Genomic DNA, 14,030 nt, shown 5'->3' on the forward strand with positions numbered 1-14,030 from the left:
TGTAGAGGTATCTCACTGTTGTTTTAAATTGCTATTCCCTAACGACATAGGACATTGAGCATCTTTTCTTATGCTTATTTGCATCTGTATATCTTCTTTGGTGAGGTGTCTGTTTAGATATATATTTTTAAAATTTATATATTTATTTGGCTGCGTTGGGTCCTCGTTGCTGCGCACGGCCTTTCTCTAGTTTCGGTGAGCTGGGGCTACTCTTTGTTGCGGAGCACAGGCTCTAGGCTCGCGGGCTCAGTAGTTGTGGTTTGTGGGCTCTAGAGCGCAGGTTCAGTAGTTGTGGCGCAAAGGCTTAGTTGCTCCACGGCATGTGGGGTCTTCCCGGACCAGGGCTCGAACCTGTGTCTCCTGCATTGGCAGGCAGATTCTTAACCACTGCACCGAAAGGGAAGTCCCTCTGTTTAGATATTGTATGCACTTTTTAATCACGTTATTTTCTTATTGTTGGGTTTTAAGAGTTCTTTGAATATTTTGGATACAAGTCCTTTCTCAGATATGTTTTTTTTTTTTTTTTCCCCAGTACGCGGGCCTCTCATTGTTGTGGCCTCTCCCGTTGCAGAGCACAGGCTCCGGACACGCAGGCTCAGCGGCCATGGCTCACGGGCCTAGCCGTTCCGCGGCATGTGGGATCCTCTCAGACCGGGGCACAAACCCGTGTCCCCTGCATCGGCAGGCGGACTCTCAACCACTGCGCCACCAGGGAAGCCCTCAGATATGTTTTTTACAAATATTTTTCTCCTAGTCTGTGGCTTGTCTTTTCATTCTCTTGATGGTATCTTTCAGAGAGCAGAAGTTTTAAATTTTAATGAAATCCAACTTAACAATTATTTTTTCATCTCGTTTTGGCATTACATCTTAAAAACTCATTGTTGGGACTTCCCTGGTGGCACAGTGGTTAAGAATCCACCTGCCAGTACAGGGGACACGGGTTTGATCTCTGATCTGGGAAAATCCCACGTGCCGAAGAGTAGCTAAGCCCGTGTGCCACAACTAACTGAGCCTGTGCTCTAGAGCCCGCAAGCCACAACTACAAGACTGCACACTACAACTACTGAAGCCTGCGTGCTCTAGGGCCTGCATGCCCCAACTACTGAGCCCATGTGCTGCAACTACTGAAGCCCGTGCACCGAGAGCCAGTGCTCCACAAGAAAAGCCACTGCAATGAGAAGACTGCGCACTGCAACGAAGAGTAGCCCTTGCTCACCACAACTAGAGAAAGCCTGCTCCCAGTAAAGAAGACCCAAAAAAGCCAAAAATAAAACAAAAACAAAAACAAAATTCACTGTCAAACCCAAGGTCATCTAGTGTGAAATAATAGAAAAATATATATATTGTTCTCTGCCCCTGTTCCTGGCACAGAACTCCTAAAACTCTTGTAATTTCCTAAGTGATAAGAGCACTAGGAGCTCTTTTGTCTAGTATTTCTAGTATTGGTTCTAATATTTAGTCTTTGACCTCAGTTTGTGACATGGAGCTCCCAAATCTCTTGGAATTTCCCGGGTGATAGGTCTGTCTTTTGTTCTAATGAACTGACTCTTGGTTAACTCCTTTATAATGTCAGGATGGAGGCCGGTTATCAGAAAGACCAAACCATGATTAGAAGTTTTGGAGTTTCAGCCTCACCCCCGCATCCTCCAGGAAGGGGAGAGGGGCTGGAAACTGAGTTAATGATCAATCATACCTACATGATGAAGCCTCCATAAAAATTGCCAAAGTGGGGTTGGTTGAACACATCCATATGCTTGAAGGGTATTTTACCCCAATTCTATGGGAATAGAAGCTCCTTTGATTAGGACCCTTCACATACCATGCCCTATGCATCTTTTCCATCTGTATCCTTTTATAATAAACCAGTAAATGTAAGTAAGTGCCTTCCTGAGTTCTGTGAGCCATTCTAGCAAATTATTGAACCCCCAAAGGGGTTGTGGGAACCTCGATTTATAGCAGGTCAGTCAGAAGTATAGGTGACAACTTGGGAATTTCAATTGACATCTGAAGTTGGGGCGAGGGCAGTCTTGTAGGGTTGAGCCCTTAACCTGTGAGATTCTGTCACTATCTACCTGAGTCTCCAGGTAGATAGTATCAGAATTGAGTTAAATTGTAGGATGCCCAGTTGTTAGAGAACTGCTTGATGTGTGGAAAACCCACACATTTGGTTTCAAAAGTGAAGTGAATTGTGGTAGTAGTGTGAGAATAAAGGATAATCCAGGGGAGATTTTCCGTATGCCTAATGTTTATTTTTTGCTATATTATCTTCTAGAAGTTTGGTAGTTTTGTATTTTACATTTAAGTCTATGACCCATTTTGAGTTAAGTTTTATGAAAGATATATGGTCAGAGTCTAAATTCTTTTTTTAAAAAATTTACATGTGGATGTCCACTTGTTCCAGTACCATTTATTGAAAAGAATATGCTTTTTCCGGTGAATTACCTTTGCTTTGTCAAAGATTAGTCAACTATATTTGTGTGGGTCTATTTTTGGGCTTTCTATTCTATTTCATTTGTCTGTTCTTTCAACACCACCACAGTTTCTTGAAAACATAGCTTTATAGTAACTCTTGAAGTGGTACAGTGCCAGTCCTCTGACTTTTTTCTTCTTCTTCAGTATTAAGTTTACCATTCTAGGTCTTTTGCCTTTCCAGTATAACCTGTAGAATCCGTTTGTCAATCACCACAAAGTAACTTGCTGGAATTTTGACAGGGATCACATTGAATCTATAGATCAATCTGAGAAGAACTGACATCTTAACAGTATCGAGTCTTATCCATGAACATGGAATATTTCTCCTTTTATTTACTTACTTCGATTTCTTTTACTAGAATTTTGTAGTTTTCCTCATAGAGATCTTATACATATTTTGTTAGCTTTATACCTATGTATTTCATGTCATTGTGTTTTTTATTTGCTATCTAATGTTGTTCTAAGTAAAGAAAAATTAAAATGTTATTATGAATTTTCACATTCATTTTATATCATGCAATGCCAGATTTAAATGCAAATATAAGAACACTTCACTCATACGTGGAATAACCAAAATTATACAATTTGTATTTCATAGTTCATGGTTGCATATGTATTTTGCTCTTGCCAGACCAGTGGAAAAGCTTGACAAAATTAGTTCAGCTGCTTTTATTTCACTTCTTGATACTCATGCATTCTACGAACACTCTCTGCCTTCCGCTTACTGATGAGCAAGGAAGGACTGAAAGAAAAAAGACATAATGGGTTTCCCTATCTTCCCCTTTCCTTCTTTGTCATCATTTTGGGCATAAGTGGTTAGCTAATGCAGAGAAATAACATGAGTAACAAAAAATATGTTAGTATTCCTTGATCGTTTATGTGCCTTATAATGGCATTGCCTTCTTTCTGCATTTAAAGCAAGTTCCGGTTCGAATAGAAAGCTTCGCTTCTCAGAGCTGTGAGCACCACGCTTACACAGTCATAGACATAACACACTTTGTACTTGCATCAGGTCTTACTGAACTTCCATGCATTGTGGGTTCACTGGGATTCTGTGCCAGTGGGCATCTTGAAGGCTATGCTAATGGGGTGGCAATGAACAGTGGTGGACATACATCTTTCCTGTATCCCTTCTGCTTATGTGCATTGAACTTCACTTACAAAACAGAGTTGAAAGATTAAATTATTAAGAATTTCAAGATGGCAGGCTTCCCTTGTGGTGCAGTGGTTAAGAATCCGCCTGCCAATGCAGGGGACACGGGTTTGAGCCCTGGTCAGGGAAGATCCCACATGCTGCAGAGCAACTGAGCCCATGCGCCACAACTACTGAGCCTGTGCTCTAGAGCCCGTGAGCCACAACTACTGAAGCCTGCATGCCTAGAGTCTGTGCTTCGCAACAAGAGAAGCCACTGCAATGAGAAGCCCGCACATCGCAACGAAGAGTAGCCGCCGCTCGCCGCAACTAGAGAAAGGCCGCGCGCAGCAATGAAGACCCAACACAGCCAAAAATAAATAAATAAATAAATTTATTTAAAAAAAAAAAGAATTTCAAGATGGCAATGTCATAGCATTAAACCAAGCACAGGGCCCCCTGACTATGAGGCCCTTTGTTATGCACAGGATGCTTGTCCACGAAGCCAGCCCTGCTGATAACTGAGAAACAATGAAGATACAAGGCAATGCAGCTGATCACAGAATGATGTATACTTAGAGACTAAAGAAGGATTCAGCTGCAGAGGACATGGAGATGATCTCTGGTTCAAGAAACTAGGCCCCAAAATATAAAATGACTAGCCAGGATCCCACAGGTAAATAGTGGGATGGGGACTCCTCTTTCCATCCCAGCAGCATTGTTGACATTCACGATGCCATATTATTTCAAGCTTCCTCCTCCCTGGATTTCAGGTCTGACAGCATCCAAAAGTGTATTGAGCTTGAATTGATGCCTCTGGAAATATTCAGGTTTATACAGGCGGAATCCACGCTGAAACCCAAAGCAGTCATGACTTGTCACAGCTATAGCATTACTACTGGTCACCAACACTTGTTAAAGGTGAGACTAAATTAAAGCCAGTCATAGTGATAGTTTTTTAGTACTGGGCATTGGTCTACGGGGAAATAGAAAAGGGGGCATCTTCCTTCACGCGGAGAAAAGTGACTGGTCTGTGTGTATTCTTGGCAGCATTTTTTGCCATTTGAGCCAAGCTCAGATGCAGAAAGAACATGAAATTCAGAAGGGACTTCAGAGATAAACTCATCCAGAGGCTTCTTAACTGTGCTCTGTGGAAACGAGGGATCCCACAAAACTGCTTTCAGGGATCCACAAGCATTTGAGTGAATTTAATTTTAGTTATTTTTAAAACTAAAAATATGCATGCTATTCAAATGTATTATAGATCAAAGCTGGATGCAGTGGTGGTCACAAATTGTGATCTCTTCAGTTGTTTCATTAGGAAATGTTATACTTTTCAACTTATAAATAAAAGTGGTATTCCCCTTTTATCTGTTCTATGTATTGGGGACCCATGTGAGACTTTATTTTAAGAAAGGGTTCCCTTGGGGGTTTCCCTGGTGGCGCAGCGGTTGAGAATCTACCTGCTAATGCAGGGGACACGGGTTCGAGCCCTCGTCTGGGAGGATCCCACATGCCGCGGAGCAACTAGGCCCGTAAGCCACAACTACTGAGCCTGCGCGTCTGGAGCCTGTGCTCGGCAACAAGAGAGGCCACGATAGTGAGAGGCCCGCGCACCGCGATGAAGAGTGGCCCCCGCTTGCCACAACTAGAGAAAGCCCTCTCACAGAAATGAAGACCCAACACAGCAAAAATAAATAAATAAAATTAATAAACTCCTACCCCACCCCCCCAAAAAAAGAGAAAGTGTTCCCTTGAATAAAAGTAAAGTTTGAAAAACACCGACCTATTCATCCTCCTTCATTTAAACCTCTTAGGACACTATCAGGAATCATAATAGATGCTCAACAAATATTAGCTATCATTATTTCTTACAGATGGAAAGATTGAGGCCCATGTTGACCAAGTGACTTGTACAGCACATCCTGATGTTTAGCAAAACTCCACCTTGTGTCCTGACTCCTAGATCATTTCTCTTTTCACTCTATTGCAGTTACCTCCACATCCTATCCCTGAGAAAGCAGCTAAAATTTTAAGTCTAGCAGGCATGGACTGTTTTTATGGTCCCTTTAGTCCTACCCTCTTCTTGGTCTTACAACTAGTTTGAGAGAGAGAAAGAAAGGAGGAAGAAGAGGAGTAGAAGAAAAGGAAAGGAAGGGAGGAGAACAGAGAAGAGAGGACTTCTCTAAAATATGTTTACAGCACTTATCCCAAAGTCTCCCTACCCAGGAGGTTAAAGGATGAGTTAAAAAGAGTCCCAGATCCCAATCAAAATTCCAGCAAGTTATTTTATGTGCATCAACAAACTGATTCTAAGGTTTTTATGAAGAGGAAAAGACCCAACACAATGTTGAAGTTGAACAAAGTTGGAGGACTGATGCTACTCAACTTCAAGACTTACTCTAAAACTATGCTAATCATGACTGTGTGGTATTGGTGAAAGAATAGACAAATAGAAACAGTAGAACAGAATAAAGAGCCCAGAAATAGACCCACATAAATGGAGTCAACTGATCTTTGACAAAGAATATAAGCAATATAATAAGGCCATATAATAGAACAGAGATAGTCTTTTCAAGAAATGGTGCTGAAACTACTAGACATCTACATGCAAAAATATGAATCTAAACACAGCTTTACATCCTTTACAAAAATTAACTCAAAATGGATCATTGACCTAAATGTAAAATGCAAAGCTATAAAACTCCTAGAAGATAACATGGGAGAAGATAACATGGGAGAAGATAACATGGGAGAAAACCTAGATGACCTCAGGTTTGACAATGAGTTTTTAGGTAAAACACCAAAGTCAAGATGCATGAAAGAAATAATTGATAAGTTGGACTTCATTAAAATTAAAAACTTCTGCTCTGCAAAAGATACCATTAAGAGAATGGAAAGTTAAGCCACAGACTGGGAGAAAATATTTGCAGAAGATCCATCTGATAAAAAACTGTTATCCAAAATATACAAAGAACACAAAACTCAAAAATAAGAAAACAAACAGCTCAATTTTAAAATGGGCCAAAGACCTTACCAGACACCTCACCAAAGAAGATGTACAGATAGAAAATAAGGATATGAAAAGATACTCCACATCATATGTCATCAGGTAAATGCAAGTTAAAACAACAATGAGATACCACTACGTACATATTAGAATAGCCAAAATGCTGGCGAGAATGTAAAGAAAAATAACTCTCATATGCTGTTGGTGGGAATGCAAAATGCCACTTTGGAACACAGTTTGGTGGTTTCTTAACAAAACTAAACATAGTCTTACCATACGATCCAGCAGTCATGTTCCTTGTTACTTGCCCAAAGGAGCTGAAAACTTATGTCCACACAAAAACCTGCACAAGGATGTTTAAAGCAGCTTTATTCACAATTACCAAATCTTGGAAGCAACTAAGATGTCCTTCAGTAAGTGAATGGATAAACAAATTGTGGTACATCCATTCAACGGAATATTATTCAACACTAAAAAGAAATGAGCTGTCAAGCCATGAAAAGACATGGAGGAATCTTAAATGCATATTATTAGCAGAAAAAAGCCAATCTGAAAACTCTGCATACTTTTTGATTCCAACTGTAAGACATTCAGGAAAAGGCAAAAGTTTGGAGACAATAAAATGATCACTGGTTGCCAGGGATGGGGTGGGTGTGCTGTTGTTGGTAGGAATGGTGGGGAGAGATAAATAGGCAGAGCACAGAGGATTTTTAGGGCAGTGAAAATACTCTGTACAATATTCTAATGAAGAATATATGTCATTATACATTTGTCCAAAGCCAAAGAAATAAAATACCAAGAGTGAACCCTAATGTAAACAATGGACTTTGGGTGATTATAATGTGTCAAGGTACCATTGGTAAAAAATGTACCATTCTGGCGAGTGATATGGTACATTTTGATAATGGGGGAGGTTATGGAAGCAAGGGGTATATGGGAAATCTCTGTACTTCCTTCTCAATTTGGTTGTAAACCTAAAACTGCTCTAAAAAGGTAAAGCCTTTAAAAAAAAAAAGATTAAAAAAAAAAAAAAAGTCCAGGGCAGGATGGGAGGGAGGAAAGGAAGTTGTGGTGGAATTGTGCTCATTGAAACTCAAATCAGCAACTAATCCCTGACCTATGCAAGGGGCACTGTTCTAGGCACTAGAGGATTTCAAAGGGTTGTCTTCAGGAGGTTAAAAGCTTGTTACAGAGACAAGACAAAAAACATATGGAAAGTTAAGTAAAAACAAAACTGTGAGATAAGTAAATGGAATTAAATAAAAATCATTCACAAAGGAGTTAGAACAGGGCCTCTCCTCAAGCCCAATAACTTTTCAAGCCTAATAATGCTACACCAAAATATAAAAAGCATATTCCCCAACTCCCACCCAATTCCTAAGGAGGTGGTGAGCGTAGAGTGATGGTCAAAAGCATGCACTATGGAGCGAGGCTATCTTGGATGAAATCCTGTCACACTATTCTACTGTCTGGGTGACATTGAGCAAGTTACCCAACTTCTCTGAGCCTTGATAACCTCAGCTGTTAAATCAGTAGTAACATACCCATCTATACAGTTGTTGTGACGGTTAAATGAAAGGCATTTTGGGGCTTCCCTGGTGGCGCAGTGGTTGAGCGTCCACCTGCCGATGTGGGGGATATGGGTTCGTGCCCTGGTCCGGGAGGATCCCGCATGCCGCGGAGTGGCTGGGCCCGTGAGCCATGGCCGCTGAGCCTGCGTGTCCGGAGCCTGTGCTTTTTTTCTTTTCTGTCATGAGAATTCAGAGCCAAAGTAGTACTTTTTTTTTTTTTAATATTTTATTTATTTATTTAGGCTGCGTGGGGTCTTAGTTGCGGCATGCATGTGGGATTTATTTTCCCGGCCAGGGATCGAACCTGGGCCCCGTGCATTGGGAGCTCCGAGTCTTAGCCACTGGACCACCGGGGAGGTCCCGCCAAAGTAGTACTTACAGTGTTCTGATGTTCCTTCTGTGCTACCCCGGCTGGCTGTCATTTTACTGCCTAGTACAGCTTCTGTTCCGACATTTAGTCAATGTTGTAGACCAAAGAGAAGGAAAAATATCTCCCATATAGGTAAAGACACTTCCAAGAAATCAGCTGGGGACATAAACGAATTTGATCTTTGGAGATGATAGCCTGTCATTTTAAGGGAGAGAGGTGAGGTGAAGAGACTGCTTAGTCTTGAGGTGATATAAGAAAGGCAATGGCAGTCACTGAAAACACCAGGCTGTGGGAATGTGTCTTGAAGGAAATTAGGTCTGGCTGCAGACGCTGAGACAAATGTTAAATTTTTTGTCTTCTCTCATTGACCTTGGCTAACAGAGCCGCTGCCATCTTGAATGTAGTTGACCTCTGTGCCAAAAAGAAGAGTGATCTGAGGACTCTCAAAACATCAATTAAATGTTCTAATTTATTTCATTGTTTTCATCTTGTTTGTTAGAAATAGTCACATGGCCTGAACCAACGAAAAAGGGCCGAGAAAGTGCAATATGACCACATGTCAGATTGCGGAGAGTTGGAAATAGCTGGTGAATATTGCCTCTAGTACATGCTGGTGAAAATATAAATATTTGTAGACTGGGATAGATTAGAGAAAAACATGCAAAAGCAATTTCTAGATTTTCCAGCAACCAGAACTCTTTGCTAAGTCTTTATAATATTGTCTTAATGTGGGATCCATTGACACTGGAAAATTACTTTGCTCAGTTGAGCTTAATGAGTGCAACTGACAGGGAATCAGTTTGAACTCGGTCTGAAGTGACCCAGTATTGATTCATAATTTTCTGTTTATCACATTTATTTTTAGGCCAAAGGACTTCCTTGCCCATGAGGAATGTTTTATTTTGTTTTTTTTGACTTTTTGGCAGTGTCACTCGGTTAGCAGGATCTTAGTTCCCTGACCAGGGATTGAACCTGGCCCTCGGCAGTGAAAGCGCTGAGTCCTAACCCCTGGACCACGAGGAAATTCCCGATTCTTTTCCCCCTCAGGAAGCCCATAGAATTTTGCTGGCCATTGCAACCATACACCCTGGATTTTCTGTGACAATCCTGACTTAAAATCTTCGACGCATTTTCCTCATATATTTGTCATACCATGGGTCCTAAATTTTGGTCAGAAATGAGGTTTCTCTTCCAGAGGTCCAGGAGATCGCCAATTGTTTAGAGTCTAGAGGACAGGGAAGAGCCCACAGCCTCCATAAATGAATAAATAAACTTCTGACACCACTCTCCAACTCTACACATTCTGACACTACACACAAATTTAAAATATCCAGAAATCCCACTTTTGGTAACTTTGTGTCATTTATGGCTGTTCTGAGGGTGTTCTGCAACCACTCTTCTTCTTGTCTTTCATCAATACTTAGTCTACTGGTCTCCTTCAATCCACAGGGCTCCGTCCTCTACATGCTGATCCACTCTTTTCCGTAGGGCAATATAATTTTCACAGTATCGTCCTGGAGTTCTTTGTGTAACTATCTTTCTAGACTAGGAATGCCTTCAAGGTAGGGGCCAGATAAACACATAAATAAATGGGGAAAATCCAAAGACCAAGACCCCTTTAAAAAGGTTTAAAAGTATGATTAAAATATCATTAAAAAATCGACATGGCAAATAACAGAAGCTCAATGAATGCTTGAATTAATGAAGTTGTGGTTTACATATTCTATCCTGAAGATTTCCTATTTTCTACCTACATGTCAAAGTGATTGTTGAAAAGAACACAGACTGATAAAATGAATAAGTCAGGAAGCAAACTGTCATTTATAGGAAGGTTCTGCCCATGTAAGCTGCTTGCTGGTAGTTTTTAGCAAGAATGATGAGTGATTTGCCCGAATCCAGCCATCTCTAATCTTCTCCCCCTTGTGGTCAGTGGGAGACTTGTTTTAAGTGGCTGGTTTGGGTTTCTTTCCCTTGATGACTTTCACTCCTTTAGCACCATATTCTGACCTAGAGAAACAATCATTCACAGACAAAAATCAAACTCAGACTCCAAATATTTTAACAGTACATGTGGTCTGATGTGAATGCAGAAAGACCCGAGGAGCCAGTCCCTCTTCTTGTGATCTCTTCCTTTCTTGACCAGTTCCTTTACTTTCAGCTCAAAGTCCACCACATCCAGAAAGTTCTACCTGATTTCTTGCTCTTTGGGTCTTGGAGCTCGCCTTGCGGATTCCTCCAACAAGACGGCTATCACTCTGTATGTCTGCTTCCTAGATAGTCATCTCTGCTGGACTGTGAACCCCTTGGGCAGGGCAGGGAAGGTAGGGGCAGGAACTGTGGCTTGCATCTCTTTATTCCAAAACATCTCTAGCGCCAGCTATAGAACAGATGTTCAGTAAAGGTTTGTTGATATAAACAAGTGGCTTTTGCCATTACAACTTTAGGTAGACAGCATAATGCCCTCGGGTCCCAATTATCTCATTTATAAATGTAAGACTTTATAAACTATATAAACTGGACATTAAGTCCCTAAAGAGTCCATGAGTCTGGCATTATTTTTATCATCAGAATATTCTGCAAGGATTGCTCCCCTTTTGACTGCCAGGTCCTTCTCTGTAGGGCTTTTGAATACATTTTGATTTTATAAGGCTGCATGTTGCATGTCATGGTATGTCAATATTGGAGGTGGGAATGAAAAATAGCCTTGTAATTACTAGCAAAGATGGAATTAAAGAGATTTCTTTATGGTATAACTAATTGTATGAATAATTCTTTTTCAAAGAAAAACATCTATTTCGTGAAGAGGTCAAAGAAGTTCATATTTACATATTTTTCAATCTGAAGACATACCAACTCATGGAAAGTTCTTCAAGTATTTCTTCCCCTTGACTTGGAGCTTCCTTTACTCAATTTTCTCAACATATCAAGTTTTAGTATCATTTGACTCAAGGACCACAAAGCATTATTTAGTAAACATTCAGTTTGTGTTCAACATTTGAGGATGATGAAAATATATTATTTATAATATAAGTAAACTTTCCCCCCAAAAGTTTTAAATTTCTACTTTGGTTCCATGAATGAACACTAAAAAATGCTTATGATTGTGAATCTAAGAACTTTAACAGTTCATACAGATTCTGCCATAAAACAAAACTGTGTCCAAACTGTCTAAGATCTAGAAGACATCAGAACGGGTCTAATATGAGTTTCTCAGTGAGACCTCATGAGAATTCCTTGTCCCATCCCATCTTGGTTTTGTGAGAATCTGCGTCTTGTCTGAGGCAGAGAGCTGTGCTCAGAGTTACTGAAAGCTGAAAGTTTGCTCTCCCTGAGGTAGGGAGCATTCAGAAGTGGGAATGTTTGGAGGAGACAGTTCTTTCAAAACTGAGGTAAATTTTTTTCAAGTTAAAGTAAATTTGGAAGCCCATGGATATTTTTAATGAGCCAGTTTAGGACAGGAGAAATCTTCAACTCATCAGAAAATAGAATATTGATATTGAAGAAAGGAAAGAAAAATAAATTTTTTAGATAAGAGAATCTTAATTCTTAAGCTTTTTTTTTTTGAAAGAAAACCTCACTACTAGCTTGTAAAGATAGGCTGTTAGATTATAAAGAACTGCATCTTGAAATATAAAGTTGTAAAGTGGCCCCATAATGAGGCCTTTCCTCATCTTTACCTTTATTATTTACTTATTTTAAAGAAAGGGTTTTTAAAAAAAATTTTTATTTAGTTTATTTTTGGCTGCATTGGGTCTTCATTGCTGCGCGCGGGCTTTCTCTAGTTGCAGCGAATGGGGGCTACTCTTCGTTGTGGCGCACGAGCTTCTCATTGTGGTGGCTTCTCTTGTTGCGGAACACCGGCTCTAGGCGTGCGGGTTTCAGTAGTTGTGGCATGTGGGCTCAGTAGTTGTGGCTCGCGGGCTCTAGAGCGCAGGCTCAGTAGTTGTGGTGCACAGGCTTAGTTGCTCCGCAGCATACGGGATCTTCCCAGAACAGGGCTTGAACCTGTGTCCCCTGCATTGGCAGGCAGATTCCTAACCACTGTGCCACCAGGGAAGTCCCGTCTTTACCTCTATTGCGCTCTTTCCAGGAATGTAGGTGCATGTAAGTCTGTGTGGACACGATTGCAATTGCTCCTGGCAGGCTAGCTGGGAAAAGGTAGCCCTTTTTAAAATCAGGAGGGCCTTGTCTTCTGAGGTATTTTATTTTTGCTAGATAAAAAATCTACCGAAAAACCTTACCAAATGTCTAAGCGTGATTTCAGATCTTCTATTTTTTATCCCTGAGAATGTCTAACAAATTAAGTTCATGTTGTTTTTGAGTTCTAATAAATAATAAAAGCTTATTAACTTTGTGACCGCAAAGACCTGTTTTCTTTAATGATGTGCATGTACTTCCACTTTTCACCCCCTTTGGTCTTTCCCTAGGAAAATAATTGTATATTCATATATCAGAGCCATTGGTCTTTTTTTTTTTTTTTTTTTTTTTTTGTGGCACGCGGGCCTCTCACTGTTGCGGCTTCTCCCGTTGCGGAGCATAGGTTCCGGATGCGCAGGCTCAGCGGCCATGGCTCACGGGCCCAGCCGCTCTGCAGCATGTGGGATCTTCCTGGACCGGGCACAAACCCGTGTCCCCTGCATGGGCAGGCGGCATTGGTCTTTTTTTTTTTAAGGCTTTGTGGTTTGACAGAACTGAAACAGGAGGGAAGGGAGCAGGGTACAACCTTTGAAAGAATGACATAGCTCAAGGACATGACATAAACTGATTAGAACCAAATGGGTCCAAGATGGCAGAGAAGTCAGCTTCCACTAGACCTTGAGCCTCAGTATACGCTCACTGTAACACATCAGCAAGCTAAATGACACACCCACAGGCGCCATGACAGTTCCAAGACCGACCATAAGGATCAAAAAGTGGGCAGTGGCCCAATTCTTGGAAATCCCCACCCCTTCCTAAAATAGCTGGAATACTCCTCCCACTCATTAGCCTGTGAAATTACCCACCCCTATAAAAACTGACAACCCCATACCCTGGTGCCTTTCTAACCTGCTGAGATGGCCCACACACACTGTCTGTGGAGTGTGTTTCTCCCAAGGACTTTCTCACCTTCTGAGATGGTCCACACTCTGTCTGTGGAGCGTGTTTCTCTCTAAATAAACCCACTTCTTACCTTTCACTTTGTCTCTCACTGAACTCTTTCTGCAATGAGACAAAGAACCTGAGCTTCAGTAAGTCCTGAAACCAGGTGTGTGATCCCAGTTGGAAGACCGTGGGTTTTGGCCGGGTTCGAGTCCCAGCACAGGAATTCAAGTCCCAATCTGAGGTGCATGGTTTCAGAACCAGGAACATAAGAGATACTCAGTAAATATGTGCTGACTGCCTGATGGTTAACAGACATCCGTTTCTTGGATATAATGAAAATTCCACTTAGGTTATAACAAGTTTATATAATTTATTTTAATCACAGTCATAATT

This window comes from Orcinus orca, chromosome 5 (assembly GCF_937001465.1).
Source record: "Orcinus orca chromosome 5, mOrcOrc1.1, whole genome shotgun sequence".
NCBI classification, from domain to species: Eukaryota; Metazoa; Chordata; class Mammalia; order Artiodactyla; family Delphinidae; genus Orcinus; species Orcinus orca.